General features: G+C 41.1%; 1 protein-coding gene and 1 long non-coding RNA gene across 5 annotated transcripts in view; both read left to right on the top strand.

Annotated features, from left to right (window-relative positions):
• The window catches only part of ESRRG (estrogen related receptor gamma), a 400798-nt gene that overhangs the window by 105317 nt on the left and 276249 nt on the right, over positions 1–19232 (top strand). The gene's annotated exons all lie outside the window — the stretch shown is intronic.
• Positions 5125–17675, top strand: LOC118164290. Its single transcript, XR_004749414.1, has 2 exons — positions 5125–8079; positions 17213–17675. It is a non-coding gene; the product is annotated as an uncharacterized LOC118164290 (long non-coding RNA).

The raw sequence follows: 19232 nt of genomic DNA, 5'->3' as shown, positions 1-19232 counted from the left end.
GGGCAAACTAAAGTACAACCTGTACAACAGAGAAAATAGGTTACTTAATCTAACAGCATGATAGCATTTTAATGCTGCTCTGAGCAACATCAGCTTGTTACTGGTAAAAATCCACAACCTGATTTTCTGTTGTAGCAAAATCTGCATGCTATAGGGGATGTCAAAAGTATACGAGACATCTGCAAATGATGAGAACATGATGAGAACAGACTGGAAATACTATCAAACACCATGCTGGTCCATCAAATGTTTTATGTGCTCTAAAGCTTTGATATATTGCTAAGCCTGGGTTATAGTTGGAAACCTGGTATTCTGCAGCTTTGTTGGTGCCTCTTCTTTGTTTCTCGTACTGGACAAGGATTTGTGTACAATTAGGGCTCAGTCCTGTAAACGGTTTTGCATTTCGAATGCTAGTGTCAGCCAGGGAAATCATGCTGTAATTCTGTCATAACTTTATCTGATGTCTGAAGACTTTTTCTGCTAGTATCTTCCCTTATCCCCTCACCCATGCATTTAGGTAGTGTAGCCTAATGGCATAACAAATTACTCAGCAAAATAAAGGTGCTTAGTGACCTTCAATGCTGTACCTATAAACTGACATTGTATTTTGTGACAATATTCAGCTGTGACTTTGGGCAGATTATGTATTTGCACTTTAGAGTGTTATAATCCCTAAAAAAATAGGGATTTTTTTACATACTTTTTCAATGTGGGATGATTCAAAGAAATAACATTGGCCTGTGCAGTCAGTTGGCCATTTGCAATTGCTAGGGACAGGTGCCTTACACAGAAGCCAGCATGCTGTTATCGCAGAAGTTGAATATTTTATATTAGAGAGTCACAGGCAAAAAGCAGGGGTGAAAGACGAGGGCACTGTTCGTGTGTTAGGAGCAGTCCAAGCTCACTTGTAGGACTGGGCCCCTCCACGACGCAGGTGACATTTAGGGACCTGTGTCAGGATCACAGCGCAGGTTAGAGTGGTGGTGGGCATACGGCTGCCTGGGCAGAAGGAATTTATTCTGGCGATCTTCACAGTCTTAAATGTTAGCTCTGATGCATTTACAGTTTCTGAAGCAGGGGATTTGGGAATCTTTTTTTTTTTTTTTTTTTTTTTTAATTAGGCAATTAAATTCAGGTTAAGCCCTGTTTTAGGCACCTCGGTGCCTCTCTGAATCTTCCCCTTTGTCTCCAGCGGCTCAGTTAGACATTGACACTGACCTGCAAAGCTGGTACTACAAGTCCTTATAAAGAAATCTGATATTCCTATGGAAGTTATGATGATGTATGTAAATCAGCTGCCATATCCACACTGTCACCTCTTCGGCTGAAAAAGAAGGGCAAATCATTTTGTTGGTAGCTGCTGAAACCGTCAGCTGCACTGTCATTAATACTCTACCCTCTTTCCTGGAAACTCAATATGTCAGCTACCTGATGTACCCTTCCTCTTCCAAGAATACATCTCGCCATTCCTTCAAATTCTTCTTGAGCTGGGACCTCCCATCTGTCAGTTTATTGTTCTTCTTCTGTCCCATTAGTTTTTCCTGCCATTCTTTTTCATTGTCTCATGGTTTTTTTTTAGAGTTTTATCATGTGCTAATGACCAGAGTATCCAAGCTCCTTCCAGGAGTATATTAAGCAACATGTCCAACTGCTGTTAGACTCTTTTTTTTTTTTTTTTCCCCTCTTCTTTCTTATAGGGAGAACAGTGTGGAGTTATGCATTAGATTTCTTTTTTTTTATATATATATCTGTGATATATACACCTACACTGTCATGACCATGGTCACTCTCTGCTTATGAGGTATCCCCTGGACTGTCCTGTTGGGATTTTGATGTGTTCCCCATGGAACTGCCCAGATTTCTTTTGGTGATCTCTGAGCAAAGACTCTTTGTGTGGTATTTCTCTAAAACAGATCTTCCTTGTCCCTCTCCCTAGATACCATTGATGAACTTTCTTATCCCTCAACCCCTACTCTATCTACTGGCTTGACCCTAATTCTCCCAGAGTTCTTCTGTCACTGGTCCTGGGGTCTGTAATTTCTCCTTCAGGGTCACATGGCAGCTGGAGGACTTGAACGCAAACTTCATGCTGGGATTTATATAATAAAATGTATTCTGCTTCACAGCAGCACTACAGCCATATATATCCAGGTGAAATAAGAAGTGCCTGCTGGTTTTGAGCCTCCTTTGGAGCTGCTGGTCAAAATGCTTTTCACAGCAGTAGTCCTCTCCTGGATCTCACCCCTCCCTGCTATGTACCCTCCTTTAAGTCCACAGCTGTCTTTTTTGGTTTGGCCCATATGCAAAGCGTTCCTTCACAGAAGACATGGTTCTTTGTGTTCCTCCACTCAAATTTCTGTCATCAACCATGTTCTTACGGGCTGCAGTGTCATCTCTCTTTCTCTTCCCTTATGCATAGGTTTATACTCTTCTCACACTGAGATGAAAAGAAGGATTTTGCTTAGCTTAGAAACAGTTGTGGTAAGGAAATTGTATTTATTTCCTGATTATCCTTAACAATTCTCCCAAATAGAGGAGAAAAATAGACTGGTATAGCTTTCTCTTCCCAAAATAAGCCTGATATGGAATTATAAAAGATAGACTTTTGCTATGAGCCTACCAAACGTGATGAATTAGTAATATTTATTTTCTGTCTTTCATCTCATATTATCATGTTATTAGGGAGGGTGGGCTCGAAAGAACTTCATGTTACACTGATACCCATGTTTGTGTGGATCGTAATGAACTTTTTGGTTCTGTCTCACTTTTCTTGTTTCTATTACAAAGTCCACTGGCAGGCTGGTGAAGCTATTCCACATTTTTCCATCGACATGTATTAAGTTCCCCATGTAGCAAGGTGCAAAGGTATAGGGGTGGCATTGTGTCATGTATGACACAGTGACTGTATCCCAGTCATAGTAACCATCAAATGCTTTACCCTATGGCCTCTTTGGCCCTTTTTCTGTACCTGGCTTTAGATGTTGTGACCACATTCTGCATTCTGTTTCTTATTCACCCTTGTGAGAGCACCTTGGGCAAGAAAGTCCTCCCTGGCTTCTTTGACATCTACCTTTCTGTTTTGAAGGGCATCCCACAAGAAACATTATGCTGAGCCTCTACATCTTTCATAGTGCTCCTGGCTTTAAATGTAGCATGTGTTTTCCATGTCTGTACCTCTTCCTGATTGTGTGTTTTTTTCAGACTCTTTTTAAACTGATGTTTTAACCACTTCCTAAAACCAAAAATAACCATTTACTTTCTGGGCAGAAAGGAAAACCTAAGTGTATACAATGTTCAAAAGATTTTTGAATATATTAAATCAATGAAGATTTATTTTTTTTCGTATTAAATGGTCCCTATCGAAAGATGTTTCCTAGTTTGCAGTGCAGATCCCAGTAGGCAGCATTGCTGCTCTGAGTAATCCGTTGCTGAAGTGGTTAGTGACTTTGTGTCATCTGCTTTTTGCCTTGGTCATCCACTTCATTGCGTCCATTGACTTCATTCCAGGCTTCTGTTACTGATGCTGAGATTTTCAGTCAAGCAAAACTCTGGCTGATGTCAATGGACATTGGCATAAATGGGATTTTTACTTAAACTGAGTCTGTGCAACTCACCTTGTTGTTGCTGCATATATTCACGTATGACTATCCATGTTATTAAAAAGTAGTAGTAGCACCCCTAAGTTTTGTGTGTGAGTAGATTCTTTTGCTCTTGAGTGAGAAAGAAAAGACTCGACTACAAGTCATGGAACTCCTAAATTTGTTGTTCTAGACTATGAAAAATACATGTTGGCATGTCTATATCTGTTTTTCATATGTAGGTGTGTATTCAGAGAGAAAGACATATGCTTTATGATATCTCCTAAATAGCAGATTACTTGTTGCTATTCAGAGGTCACTGGGTGACCTGGAATTCCTGTTTGATTATAACATGCTCAGTAGAGATCACAGTTTCAAATGAATAAATAACCGCCAACCAGACTGTGAGTGTTCATGTGTTTGTGGTATTGAATGTATAATCAGTTTTTTGCATTTAATTTCATATATACTTTTCCTTTTACATATGTTAATCCTTCTGACTGGTTATTATTCTTTATCATTCTCTCTATATTGTTTTGTTTGTTTCTTTCTTTCTGTGTGGGGCTTTAAGAAATTTAGTAGTGCAGGATCTGAACTATTCTCTTTGAAATTATCTTTAAAACTGCTATTGACTGTGAGAGGGTTAGTGGTCATGTTAGAGAGCCTGAGAAAATGGTCTTGCAGCACAGCACATGCGGCATCCGATTCCTAAATAACGAATTTTGTAAAGTCCACTATTTGCCCGAGTCACATTTTGTTCCATCCTGGCACAAACCAGACTGGGACGACAAATTGTATCAACAAAGAAGCATGACATTAGCCTTGCGTATATTTTCAACGGCCTTTGTATCGCCATGGCAACAATAGTTTTAATTATGGAGAGCCAAAATGATAACTTGTATATCAGATGGGGCTCAGTTTTCCCCGTGGACAAAACTCTGATTAGACATTGGAGAAAAGCTTTGTATCCTGGTTTTCCTCCCAGGCTGGATTTTATTATCTGCTTTAACAGACAGCTGTTTTGCTCACGGTGTGAACTTGGAGGGGCTGAATCGGGCCAGAGGGCTGCTGGACCGCGGCCCTGCAGTAGATGAACTGACCCTCCTGTCTCAGGGGCTGACTGGCGGGATGCTGGTCGGCGAGTTTAAGACCAGTCATCTCACTGAAGGACTGCTTTTGGCTTCCCTTTAAACTGCTGGAGAACTGTGTATTTGGAAAAGCCTTGTGTGAAGTGATGTCTAATAATCGGCCTTGACAATGTTCAAGATTGTGCTTGGGGGACAAACAAGAGGTTCCACTTCAGTGGTAGACACAAAAATTTGCAAAGCAGATCCACGTCCAAATCCAGCTGTAAGATGGATGGGAAATAAATATGTCTGTCTGCATGTATGCATGGTTGGATGCAAGTTAGGAGTGTCTCTCTTCACAGCCACAACAGTATTGTTTAAGTCATGGGGAATGAGAGGGCAGTGAACAAAAATGTTTGTGTTACTTAGGCAACTCATTGAGAGATAAAAAGGTTGGTTGATGTAAATAGGTGCTTTTATTTCTTCCTTTTTTTTAATCACTTTCACGGACTTCTAATGCATTCATTTCCTATTTGTATGAATGGTGGCCCTTGGTGGCTATGGGAAGGTTGATTCTGGGTTGCGAACTTCTTCACAGTGTTTGGAGAGCAGAGAGGTCAGTGATGAGATGGAACATCTCATAACTTCATCTGGATCTTCTCTGACACACTGACATTTTTAGCATGCATTTTCCTGACTGCAGGTCTGAGGCAGTGTCGCCAGGAGATTATGGCTGGAGATCATGAAATCACTGGGAATAAGACTTGCAAGATCACACCGTTAACTAGAAATTCAATTATTCAAATGTGGCTCCAGAATGCAGGGGGCTCAGCAAGCATGTAGGCTAATATTTAGACTTGCTGAATCTCTAATCTCACTCCTTAAAGTGTTACAACAGCTCTTTTTTTCTTTTTTCTTTTTTTTTAAAAAAAAAAAAAACAAAAACACACAAAAACCTGTGCAAGTATTTCACTGCTAATTGTGCTGTCGATTCACTTTTCTAAATTTAAAAAGTCCTGCCTCCAAGATTGTGATTTTGGAATTTGGGATCATAAATTAAGCCCTTTTATGAAAGAAATAAGAAGTTTGCTGTTGTTTTTAATAAGATTTTATGGTAAGTATGGCAACAGTAAGTCTGTCAGTCTGGGCTTTGCTGCACATGTGTAGCTCTGTGCTTTGAGACCCTCAAAATGTCTGTTTTTAGGACATCAGCAGGGGGCTAATGAAAAGGCTTTGTTGATTTTAACGAATTGCAAGCCACTGTAGCCAAAATAAATATAATCTGCTTTTTGGATTAGTTGTCACACATGATTTTACCTACTAACAGTGATTAAAGAACCCTGGTGGACCAGAAGCATAGCTGCTCTCTGGTGACTCTTGCTAAAATAGCAATAAACAGAAGTAAATAAAGACTTAGGGCATTAGTTATCTTTAATAAACAGTGACACTGCACATAATGTTTGAGGGAGACTTCAAAAACCTGTGTCGTGCACAGCAGTGTCACTTCTTCCAGTGCAGAGAGCACAGGTCATGCAAGAGGACCGATCACAGTACCTGGTATCAGCAAGGCAGTGGCACGGAGCTGCTCATCTCATCTCAGTGACCTGTAGCCCCACATCCAGGGCTGCCAACCCCACTGAGCACCTCACCGAGACCCTCAGTGTTGAGACATTTTCACCCAGTGGTGGACCACAGGAACAAAGTTTAAAATGTTTGAAACTAGAGGGATTGCAACAGGAAAATGAATGGAGTGTTAATTGCTTGTGTAATTATGCAACGTCCTAACCGCTGTAATTACATCCAGTTAATGAATGGAGGACCAGTACTGGTCTCTCCTACCTTAGCGTTTATAAGCTGGTACAAAGAATGACTTGCCCCTTGACATCTTTTATCCCTGGTATTTTCCCTGTAATAAAGGATGGGTGTGTTTCCTCATCCCATTCACGTTTGTTGTGAGAGGCAACAATTACCACTGATGGCACTGTACTACTCCTTTGTACTAACTGTTGCTTTTAATCAGTGGATAGAAGAAACAAAACAAATGAAAGCATGTTTTCTCTTCATAGAGGGAATTATTTCTGTAGCACTGAATGTTGGCAACAATTTTAGGCTGTACTGTATGGGAGGAAAACACCTTCCTGAGAGGGGCAAGGAATGAAGGAGTTTCCTATCAGGAACATGGAAAGTCAGAAATTTTGAAAAATAAAATAATTTAAATCGAGGGAGTGCAAAACACAAGAATAATTACTTTAGGGAAAAATCCTAGCAAAACAGGGAGGGGGGCTGAGCTTTCTAATGAGCCTTCAACTTTTATTCATCTGTCCCTAATTGTACACCCCTGGAAGGCACATGGCACTGCTCTGCAAAGAGTTTCTCTCTTCTATGACAGCTAAAACCCTTCAAATTAATCAAGTAAACATCCTCAGGCATTTTAGAATTTTATAACTCTTTTCTGATGCATGGATTTAAATTCTTGTTCAGTGTTTCGGGTGAAGTAGTGCAGTGGTTACAATATACTCCTGACTTTACAATCTGTGAAAAAAAGCTTTGATACCCTGCTCAGGAAGGGAGCAAGACCTACAAAGGCCCCATCCCTCTCTTGGCTGGAAGTCATTAGGAGTTTGGAGAATTGCCCGATGGTGTAATTCAAGTCTTGACTGCATATCTTATTGGTTAAAAATAGGAGCCAACTCCAGCTCATCAGTTTTGCTAAGAAACTATTGATTGTGATTAGCAAGCTTAAAAATAATTACCTGGTGTGTTCATTGCTATCTTTGGACATACTCTCATATTCCTACTCTTACAGAAAGTATTGAGCAGCACAATAGGGCTATTTGATGACTAAGGTGTTGCATGCACTGTGTGGAGGGGAGGGAGGGTACTGAGCACTTCCACCTCCTGGTGACTGACACCTGCACTGGGGAGAAACCCCCCTGGCCTCATAGCAAATTCGCAGAGGGTGCAGAGGAGCTGTGTAGATCCCCCCTTGTTCCCACAAGGGCACATCTGTATTTCCAGTTCTTCCCAGGTGCAGTCACCACTGTTACCACTCAGCTTTTCTTTGGCAGCCCCAAACCCACCTAGTACCATGGCTGCTGCATCCTGCAGAGGAATAAGTTACTGATTTACTTAGCACCTAGGGAAAGGGAGTTTCACCTGGGTTTTAACACCTACTTTAAAAGCCTGGAGGTGTTGATTCATGTGTTTTGAGTTGATCCAAAGCAGCTGAGGCAATTAAAATACCTGGAAGGCTATCTTTCTGTCTTTGGAAGTTGTTGTCCGTGCAACAGACAGTTCTAGCAAGTGGCTGGATTATTGCTACCTACAGAACTGTGTGTTCACATAAACCTGCATCTGTTTCAGCCTGTTCAAGCATGGGCTGTCACCTGAATATGTGAGAAGAGTGACTTATACCTGTCAAGCTCCTGATACAGGTCAGTAACTACTTCAAGGTACTACCTTAGCTAGGTTTTGACTCTTGCGTGCTGTTGGAAAAGCTGTTTTGTTGCTATGGGCTGTTGAGAGAGCCTAGGAAGAGTAACTTTTCTACTTAAGCACGTTGTCAGAAGTTGGATGATGATACTGCTGTGTGATACTGTGCTTGCAGGATCTCCTCACCTTGTTCTTCTGACTTCTTATCCCATGTGAACATGCGTAACTTCAGATCACAATAATCCTTACTGCCTAGTTTGGTTTTGCATTTTTGATTTTCCTTGAGTTTTGTTCTTGTATTTGATGTGTTCCAGGGTTACTCTCAGGGGGCACCTGACATGATGGCAGGGTGTATAACACAAATTATAAGTGTAGTTTGTGAGATTTCTGTGGAAGTTTGTTGTGGGGCTGTGCATATCAAACTGAAAACTCATTACGCAACCTATGGGCATGATGCAGGAAAGCTCTTCAGGCTCTCATAACTCATGTGAAACTCTAAGCATGTGTTTGTGCATCCAGGAGAGGGATTTGTCCTTGTGTTTTATCTGTTGATGTTTGCTTTTGATATTCTGACTTGGAATTTAGTGAGGGGAATCACTTTTTAATGTGCTTGCTGGTGCAGTGGTCTTCATATCGGCACAGGTGAGAGAAGCGAGTGCTGGGTCACATCAGCGTTAGAGTGCCTTGTGCCAGTTTGGGGCTTTATGGTGCTCAACAGCAGAAAAGGTAATACAATAAGTTAGCAGGAAAACTGTGTATGCTTGTTCTCCTTTGTACTATGGCTTGCCTTGGAGGAGGAGGTGCAGGTAGCCTGCAGCTGCAGTGACTGGGGCAGCCAAGGAGCTGGTGAACCTGATGAGAAGGGGCAGCTTTACTTCTCTTTGCTGCTCAACTGTTCTTGTCAGCAAGGGGAACTGTAGTTTTGCAGAAGGGAGAAAGGCATGGGCTTCGTAGTTAGAGAGTGTGTGATGGTATGGACAGTACTTTCACTTGTAGGAGCTCCTGACAGCAGCTTTATGCACTGAAGGTATTGTCATAGTATTTTTAAGACTTTGTAAGCGACTCTAAACCTGTATACTGCAGCAGTATCTCTATAAATACTTCTGCAAACTCTCTATAGAGTCATACACATAAAACATGTATTTCCAAACAATTTGCTTCAACAACATTTGGTCTTACTCAAAAAAATATTATTGGAAGAGATATTTTTTTCCACTATATTGAAGGGGGCTTAATGTCTTAAGCTCTTAAATTCAATACTTTTTATTAGCATTATTCCAGGACTCACAAGAATTTTATATTAGAGTTTAAAAGATTTATAATATGTATATACTTTTTCATATTTAAAAACAACTTACATAACTGTAAGATCTGATCTGTTGGGATCTACCAGGGCTAGAAGTGAGTGCTTTATTGCTTTGCTCTGCTATGAGTACCTTCTCCTTCACCCAGGAGACCACAATATGCTTTTTTTTTTTTTATTATTTTTTTTCCCATGTCTGACTGTCTTTGTGTCAGAGACTTGTATGGCTACAGCTACTGCAGGCTGCAGGTCCTCAGTGTTTCACAGTGCTTCTGGGAGAGTGTTATTACTTTAAACATATCACTGGCTCATGAATACTTAGTGCCTTTCCTTAGCACTTTGGCAGTGGCTCTGGTACCCTTTTGAAAGAAGGGCATATTTTGGAGTAAGTCTACTAACAAATACGATAAGTGAATGTGGATTTTGGACACCAGCAGGGAATTCTGGTCTGAAACTGGTCAGGTCTTGGCCATGGAGAATCTGAGTTAGTCAGAAGTTCCCCCACTTATTTTATTTACCACATGAATATTATTGTTATACAGCCCATTGGCTAAGTAAACAGCGTGTGATCTTACACAGTCACTTTCTGTATTATATTTAATACTTCTTGATGGAAGCAGCGAGAAATGGGGAGAAAGACTTGTGCTTCTCTGTAGCTGATTGTTCAGAGTAAACTACAACCACCAACCTGGCAATAATTTGAATTATTGCAGACACATGGAAAGAGTTTTAAAAAAATCACAAGGGAGGTTTCTTAAGGATATTTTTATTAAAAGTTCATGTTTGAAGTGATGTCATCCTTTTCATTATCTGTGTTCAATTGCCTTTCTGAAGCTTGGTCTAGCTATTCTGATGTGCAGCAAAAATATTACATCAAAGGTGAATGCTCAAATCCTTGCTGAAAAATAATAATAAAAAAAGAGGGCAGTGGGACATGGAAGGGTGGGGGAAGAACCCCCAAATGGCTAAAAGTTCTTAAAAGTAAGATATAAAAGAAAATAATCACTTCTATCCCCTGACAAATAGTTCAAAAAGTAGCCAACAGTTTGGATCTGGCATGTCACATTGCATACAAATGAAGAAACTGTCACCATTGGTTCTCTTTGAAACCTTTTGATCTGATCTTCTGTAGTAAAGGGCATGTGACTTGATCAGGGCTTCTCCTCTGTTACATAGTCAGTCCTGATCTATTTAAATACCTGTGACAGATTTCTCCCTTCAGCTGATAGTATTTTATTTTTCTTCCCTTCTCTTCAATGCCTTTTCCTGTATTGGGCATTTTTGTCAGGTGGAACACTTCACCGATCCCTTTCCATCCAGGAAAGCAAGGTTCCAAACTTGTCAATTCCTAGCCAATACTGTATATTATGGTTTTAGTAGTAGGCTTGTAGCTGTTCTCTCTCCATTTGCCAAATGGACTTTTTTTTTTTGTTTGTTTCCCCAGGAAGAATATGGAAAGTAGAACTAAAATAAAACTTTGTAAAAAACAGTGCATTAAACACAGTTATTGTAATAATAATAAAAAAAAAGGCATGTGAGATGTATTCTGATAATTAAATTAAGGATTGTTTTGTTACTGAGTACCTTTGAATGGATGACTTGAATATGTACAGCCACTAATGGTAGGGGACAGTAGTGGAAGGAAAGATTTTACAGTGCTCTAAATTGATCCTTTAAAGAAGCACAGTTTCTGCAAGGTGACTATAATCTTGCATATGAGCTTCATTAATTTATGAACTTTAGCAGATATTTTGGTCCAGAACCAGTGCAGTCAATCAAGCTTTTCCTGAGAGGCCGAGCTCTGCTACTGTGGCTATCAATGGCAAAACTATCTTGGAATTGTCTCCTGTGAACCCATGCTGGGGGGGCAAAAAAGGAGCAGCAGGGCTCATCTCAACAGACTAAAGGCTGGAATAAAACACACTTGGGCCCATATCTCACCCTAGCCTTGCCAAGGAGCTGCTGGTTGAAAATGGCCTCACCGAGCTCGAAGCAGTGTTTAAATGGGTGAAAGTTAATGGTCAGTGTTTGCAGGGGAGATCAGATTGGGTCAACTCTTCCAGTCTTCAACTGGTTAACCCATGAGTATGCAATGCTGACTCTCCTTCCCAGTGGGTAGTTGTCAAAGTGGTAGTGATTAGGCCTGTTTACATGGTAAGTGTCCCTCTATGTGCTCTAAGGTGGCTTGTGCAGCATTCCTTTGGAGCTGGAAAAATATGGTTGATGGGCTACTTGTACAGAAGACTCTCTTTCAGAGTTGACTTCACTGTGTGGAAATCCTTTGGCAGAAACAGAACACGTGGGACCAATCCAGGAGCACATCTCTTGTTGCTGAAATCCCTCAGCTCTTGGTTCCTCGTTTAGCAGAGCAGAAAAGCATGTGGGGAAGTCCTGCTGGGCCCAAGAATGTCATCAAGAGGCTTTGTTTCTTGTCTAGCAAAGCTAACTTGACATTGTTTCATCTAAAGAGCTTTCAATGTCTGCTTCTTCCCTTTTGTCGTCTGTTGGGCGAGGAGCTAAATTTGGTAATGAATAGTGGTGCCTGAAAAGGACTGGGTTTGGATGCTGAGTGGAACCGAGACTCCTGAATGTTGGGATCTTGGAATTCAAACAGTGTCCAAGTTGAAGTGTGTTTGCGTTTTATCTACTAACCCAAAGATGCATGTCAGCTGTCTAACTATCCAGGTGGGTCAAAGCTCGGTCTTCCCGTGTTCCATGGGATATATAGACTCTGTTCAATGTATCACAGGTGCCTCAGCCCTGGGGTGCAAATGGCCAGGAACAGAAACACCACAGGCTGCTTCCTCTACAGCACTGGGAGGTGCTTATAGGCTTGTCATCCTCCCGGCAGCCTTGTTGGGGTGGGATAGGGAGCACCTTTTGTGGCAGCCAGCAAGGAGGCCTGCTGACAGTGCCAAACAAAGGCTGGAAGAAAAATGGATGTGTGGGTGGAGATCAGTCTGCCACGGCAACACCTCTTCCCCAGCTGGTGAGAGAAGGATGGGGGGGGACCTGACAGGTTTACCAGTCCCCCACCAAGGAGTGAGGATGTGGGGGAATGGGATGCTTAACACTCAGCGTGAGGGATTAGCAGATCCAGAAAACCACCCATTTACTTTCAAGGCATCCTCTGCAATCAGCATAATTTCTCACAAGGAGAGGATTTTACTGTAGAACAGAAGGTTGTGGAATGGAGTGTTTACAAAGGGAGAAATAATTATATTTATGGACTGGGAGTATAAGACCTTTTTGGCCCCGATCACCTATATGTCTGCTTTGCATACAGGAGGCAAGTTATTGGATAGTTTAAAATGTTGGCTATTTTATAATAATAATAATAACAATTTAAAGATTTTCCCAGCTGTTAAAGGATGCAATTTTTCTTTCATGGACCATTATGTATGCAAGACCAATTGGTAAACTGCGATATACTGCTCTGTAATTATTCTCCCCTGTAGCTTTAATGAGGAGATCTGTGTGCAGTTTGATGGGAGAATATACTCTGCCGACAGCTACACTGAAAATCAAGACAGGTGTAATCTGCTTACTGTAGTCTGTGAATCCTCACCATGTGGCTATGTTATCTCTAGTGCATGTTTATAGAAGGATGCTTGTAAAAGGATTTAATTTAATGGAATAATGGTAACTGACACTATGAAAATGAAGGGGCTCAAATAATATGGTGAGAAGAGTCATATAAGTACTAGAGTAGATGATAAAAAATGAGATGTCTTTCAGTTAACATCATATGAAAGGAAAATACACATTAAGCAATGCTATGTACTAAATAGAAATATATTCTTTATTACTAGCCTAGTCTTAGGAAAGACTTCAGAGAAAACGTTGCTTTGGAGATACGTACAAAGTCTTGCAGTTGCCTTGCATGGGCAGAGGTGCTTTCGCTGGAGCTCTGCATGGGCATCTTTCCAGGTTTGGAGTATTAAGAGTAGAATATCTCTTAAAGGCAGATACTCTGCTGAGCCATAGCCAAAAGAATAGTTGTGTGATGAAAGGGCAAGCTGAGACATCATTTAGGAACACACCGTACTCGTGATGGGGAGGGTTCATCCAGGCAACTGTATGATTGTGCCTCGGTTTCCTTACGGTTATCACTGTACAGGTGTTTTCAGAAAAGCAGCCCAAATAACTTACTATTGTGAAGCCTATTGATAAAAAGCAATACCTTTTTGCTAGTAGCAGTTGCACAATTTTGTTCTTTTGAACAGATAATCTTATTTAGCCAGAAATGTGAATCTAATTCTTACTTTGAGAGGATGAGAGAAATAATACCCAGTCACTCTCAATGGACGTGATTTATTAATTATCAGTCATTCTTAATCACCTAATACTGACATGCATCTAACACACTGGAGAGTTTAATATCTGAGAGAATACTTACCATGATTTTTCTTAGCAGTCCATTTTTAAAATGGGTGCCAGCACTTCAGTTTTGTGTTTCTGATCCTGTATGACTTTTGCCCTTGAACAAGGAGTGTGAATGCACTGAAGATGGCATAAAGTTACTAGTAAGAACAATAGTAAGTGATGTCCTGTTCTTCAGCAAATTAATTGAAAGCCTTTGGCTTACAGAATTTGGATATCATATGACACATTTTTTAATATTTAACATTTAGTGTTAAGATACATGTTATCTGACTTGCTTTTCATAGCAAGGATAGCAAAAGTGAGTAATTTGACATTTTGCCTGATGCAGTAACATACTATGTATTAAAAAAAATTACTGAATAGCACTTCTCTTGGGGAAAGGTGGGGGATGGATGGGAGTTGAGCATCGCTGTTAATTATTCTTATTATGCTGATCTCACTCAGATTTTGAGCCTGGTGATTGCACTGACAAAGGAGTAGCCTTGATTTCTGCACATATGCTACAGTTACTTGTAAAAACTAGGCTCACAGATTGCTCTGAAGCTTTTACAGTTCCTGTAGAACATTTCCATAGTTCCAGCAGTTTGATCACAAATGCAGCATCTCTCTCCTAATGCTGTGCAGGTTGATAAAACAGTTGCCGAGCTGGAGTCCCTAAAGAAATTATTAATTATCTGGTTAATGTGCATCAGGCTGTGGGAGTGTGAGATTAATCACCAGTGCTGGGATGAGTTGCTGAAGTGGATTTTGGTTTTTCGTCTCCTGTCACTTGGTAATGGCTTTTCCTTCCTTCACCATCAGGTGAACAGGTGCGGAGATGCTGTATTTTCATTTTCCTGTAGTCAGTAACAGCCGGTGACCAGGAGATGCCTTTTTCTCAGTCCTGCTGCATGAGCAGTTTACAACATGGAGCGCTATCTGCTTAGGATGTTCCAGCTGCAGGAGATGCTCCTACAGCACAGGACTGACCTGAGCCTTCCCAGATAAACGCATTCAAACACATGCACTCAGGGAAGGGTGCTGGAGAGGAATGCCGGGGCTGGTGCTTCTGTATTCTCCAGGCCTCAAAGGGGCTGAATTATATTTGGCTGTGGAATTGCAACTTGACTCCTATTTTGAACATACTTATAGTACTCTGATTTTCTCAGTGAACGAACAATGGACATGCTTCCTTTGCTTAAGGTAACAACAACAAAAAAAACTGAGCTCCTTCAAAGTAGCTTTTGTACTTCTGTGTCTGCCCTGTGAAGGTTCTAGTGCGGTCTTTAAAGCCAAACGTCACCATCCTTAAAGCCAAACGTTGCATAAATATTTGCCATGGGAGAACATATCTGACTTTTCCAGAAGTGGTGGATCAGTCAGGGCACTCAGTTGCAATGCTGTAGCATTGGCCCTGTGCTATTAGCTGCCATTAAGCAACAGCAGCTGCACCAGAATTTGGTCAGCGAAGCTCTGATGTTCCTCCATGGTTCCCTACTGCATGGCACATGCTTCTGCTGCTCAGTGTGGTGACGAAAATCTGAGAAGTAATTTATTTTTTAAATTTTACAATTGTGATGCTACACAAACCCTTTGAAGAGGAAGCTGTGACAGCTCTGTCTTAGGGTCAAGATGAGGTGGAAGGAGCTGTGTCGTACTCATCTAAAGCAGAGATTTTTTGCCTGAGGCCAGGGGAGCACCCTCTAGTTAAGAAGGGAAGAAGCTGTGGACAACAGCGTAACAGTCCTTGCAGTAGTGTGTGCTGAGAGCCAGAAGCAGAGACTGACTCCCTTCTCTATTTGTAGAGGGGTTTGATAACTAGCTAAATAATAATGCCCAGTCCCAAAACTGGCAGTATTGTAGAGTCTAGTCATTTGGGTTTACTTTTGTCATCTCTAGCACAAGTAGTGTTTCTCTTCATCCTGATGAAGTTGCATAAATGGCTGCACCTACTGGGACCTTAAAACTCATGGTACTTCTGGAGACCTGTTTTCAGTCTTCTCCTTGACTGCTTTGTCAACTCTGTTTTAATGATGTGAATGTGTAGTATTGGCCTCCATAATCTTCTTGGCTGAACTAGTGCTTTTTCTCCCTGCAGAACTGAACATTTCTGATTACTTTACCACTTCAAGCAGGTGGAGATATACTTCTATTTGAGATAGACTTCAACTGCTCAATCATTGATCTCTTGCTGTCCATGTTATACTATCCTGAATCCTGCTTCAGCTAAAGGTGTTACCTTGTGAAGGGAGGATAAAGGTGTGTGGTATTTAAAGAACTTGCTTTTCACAGCAGCTGTATGCTGCAGGCTGGGATCCCTGAGCAGCTCCACAATGACAAACATCCATTTGTTTGGCAGGCTATGGTACAACTTCACATTAAACATGGATGACCCATTTGTATTTGAAAACCCCTTGCCAGCCAGTCAATATGGCAGCAGTGGGGTTTTAAACATTAAGCAGTCTTCAGGGCACCAAGTTGAGTATTTGCATCACAGTTGTTTCATTTTCTGCTCCTTGTAGAGCTTCCTGAGCTCATTGTGATAAGTAAAACCAACTTTACTTTGTTAAGCTCAGCAGTTCTGAGCACTGAAGAGATAACATGGGGGGGGGGGGACGGGGGGGCGGTTAAATGGGACCTTTAGGGGACAAGATGCATATTGCTGTCTGTATTGGGATGCAGGTCACTATTTGTGTACGGCTTTATTTGATAATAGCTTGTGTGAGTCTTTATGCAGGTTTGTGTGAACATGCATGCAGGTGTGCTTGCCCGTGGTGGTGCACAGAGGTGACATAAAAGAAGGGTGTGTAAAATTTGGTAAATGGATGAACCATGAGGACACTAACTCAGCCGACTATTCTGTAGCTGTTGATCTCTGGTGCTTAAAAATAAGTAGAATAGCAGTTTTTCAGATGAGTAAATTGTGCAAATCCATGCCTAATTTACATGTACGATCACCTTGACTGCTTGTACAAATCAGGTAATTGCGCATGCAAATAGCTAATTAACACAATTAGCTGATCTGCTGATGCAGTCTCAGGGTCTGTAAGTGTACACTAGCCATGTAGTGATTCTGTGTCTACAAACTAGTTGTATGAAAAATCTTTGCCCTGATAATTGTTAGCAGGTGCAGGGGGTCACTTAGGTTTTAATGTCAATTTTGGGGCTTTGGGGTAAAGTGACTGATGGGTATCACAGCTGTTATTGCAGATCAGAACTAGGTGGGGATCCAAAACCACTTGGGTTTTTGGAAAAATTTCCCTTCAAAGTCTCAGGCTGGCATTCCTGCCAACACAGCCAGCACTGAGACCTGAAGCAGGCTGGTCTGCCTGGTGGTACGGGGCTGCGGGTGTGCTGGTCTCGCAGAAATTGTTCCACATGAGCACAGGGCCACGCTGGTTTAGCTCTATCTCTTAAAACGTTCTGTGAACAGTGCTCATTAGTCACCTCTGTGTTACTATTTTTAGATGCATGAAATATTTTGGATTTTAAAGCCTTCTGCTTCCTTTTGACTTCATTGAAAAGAATCTTCTGGGGAAAAAAAAAAGATTCAAAGGGTGAGTTTTCTGGTTTTTATCTATTTGTCCAGCTTGAAGATCTCTTCATCAGCATGTCAATGTTATGCAAAAATACCCAGGCAGGTTTTAAACGTGCAGATTGTTAAAGTTTTGGGACCGCATATATGGCGTTAAAATAGGAGTCTTCTCCAAGGGATTTCAGAAACATCTTTCTTCAACCTTTGTGGTGCATTTATTTGTACTGTTTTTATAGCTGTTATGATGTGGGGAGAACCCTTCACTGTAACAGCGATTTATGCTTTCAAAGGAAACCTGTTTGTAGGAACTGGTTTTAAGTTGCCATTATATTTTAACATCAGCATTTGTGGCTTCAAATTGAGCCTACATGAAAATAACTAGAGAATCCTCTGACTGCAGGTATTTCTTGAACATTTTTTTTTTAATCTTTCCTAGTTATAAAATAGAAGACTTAAACTCGTGTGTCAGGTTTGTGACTTAACCTGACTTCTCTGAACTTCCTTTCTTACAAGTTTATTTTAAAACAAGGACGAAACATGCCATTACGATGCAACTTCCAGGATTCAAATCATAGCAAGAGGTCTGTATCCAGGACTGTGTGGCTGTATTCTGAAGTCTAGCACTTCAGTTGTTCTTCCACTTACATTTCTCACAGAGATGTCTGTGGTATGTCACGTTTTCCTTACCTGGAAGATTTCAAAGCACGTTGAAAAGTGATGAGTGAGATGCTGATTGTGCAAAGACTGCTTTGGCAAAAGGAGCACCTTGTTACACCACAGCAGCACTCTCGTGTCCTTTAAAACTGTTCTGTGAAGGGAATTAAGCGTGGCCAGGAATCCTGGGATATGTCTTCAAAAAAACAACCAAACAAAAAATATTTCACAGTGCCTTTTTATATATTTTTTTTATATCCATATTTATCTATATATAAATAATCTAGGTGGTCACCAGATAAAGACCCAAGGGACTTCACGTTAGTCCTTATGTGAAAAATCCTATTTCTGGTACAGCAGCATCCATCTAGTGGTAGTTGAGTGTAGAGTCAGGAGAGAGACGAGTATCAGCCCTGGTGGGGTCACGAAGTCTCTCATCTGAAGGTCAGAGCGTTTCTAAACAAGTACAGAGGAAGCCCCTCAAACACAGGAAGAAAATGTGCTTAAAGGTATGTTTTTAAGAAAACAAAATGAGCAACAAAGTAGGGGAAACTTCCATGCTTCTTGTCTGCAAAGAATGCTGTGAAGAAGCATAAAGCCTGTAGGTCCTCTCCTTCCTTTATCAATTTGTGTAGTGGCACTAATGGACATGGGAATTAAAAAAGCAGAGTCAAAGGCTCGGATGCTAGTTTGCATGCTGATACCAGAGTGGCACTTCCAGCCTGCGGCTTGTGCTTATCAGCTTTAGTGTCCGAGCCCTGGGAGCAGGCGGGAAAAGCTTGCGGTTCGGTGTGTGCACAGGCTTCCTCCACCCCTCCCGTGTGTGCCTGGCAATTTAAAGATGCAAAATTCATTGAATGACAAATTCTGATTAGCGAGGAGCTGAGGCCTCTCTGCCCCAAAAGGGAGCCAGGGAGGATGTGCGCTGACTTTATTACTGCCCGTGTCAGACTTTCTCCTCTGCTGCCCTGCTTCTCTTTAAAGGAACAGTGGCAGTTGTTTGTTAAGTGTCATATGTTTTGGCAAAGCCCGCAGCTTTTATGATTTTATAACTGATTATTCCTCAATGAATTGTGAGTCATTAAAAAAAAAAGACTGTAAAATTCTTTTGCAACATCAAATTTCCACATTGAGTTTACTGTAGTTTGTGACCTGGAGTTGAAAACTAATTGGGGAATGAAAAAAAAAAGTTAAAATGAAAATAAGCAGTTTGGTTTTAAAGGCTACCAAACTGAACAAGTCTGGGAGAGAGACAACAGAAAATCAGACAAAAGAAGATTCTGTAGCTCCTTGTATTA

This window comes from Oxyura jamaicensis, chromosome 3 (genome assembly GCF_011077185.1).
Source record: "Oxyura jamaicensis isolate SHBP4307 breed ruddy duck chromosome 3, BPBGC_Ojam_1.0, whole genome shotgun sequence".
NCBI classification, from domain to species: Eukaryota; Metazoa; Chordata; class Aves; order Anseriformes; family Anatidae; genus Oxyura; species Oxyura jamaicensis.
This window is presented reverse-complemented; position numbering and strand designations above follow the sequence as displayed.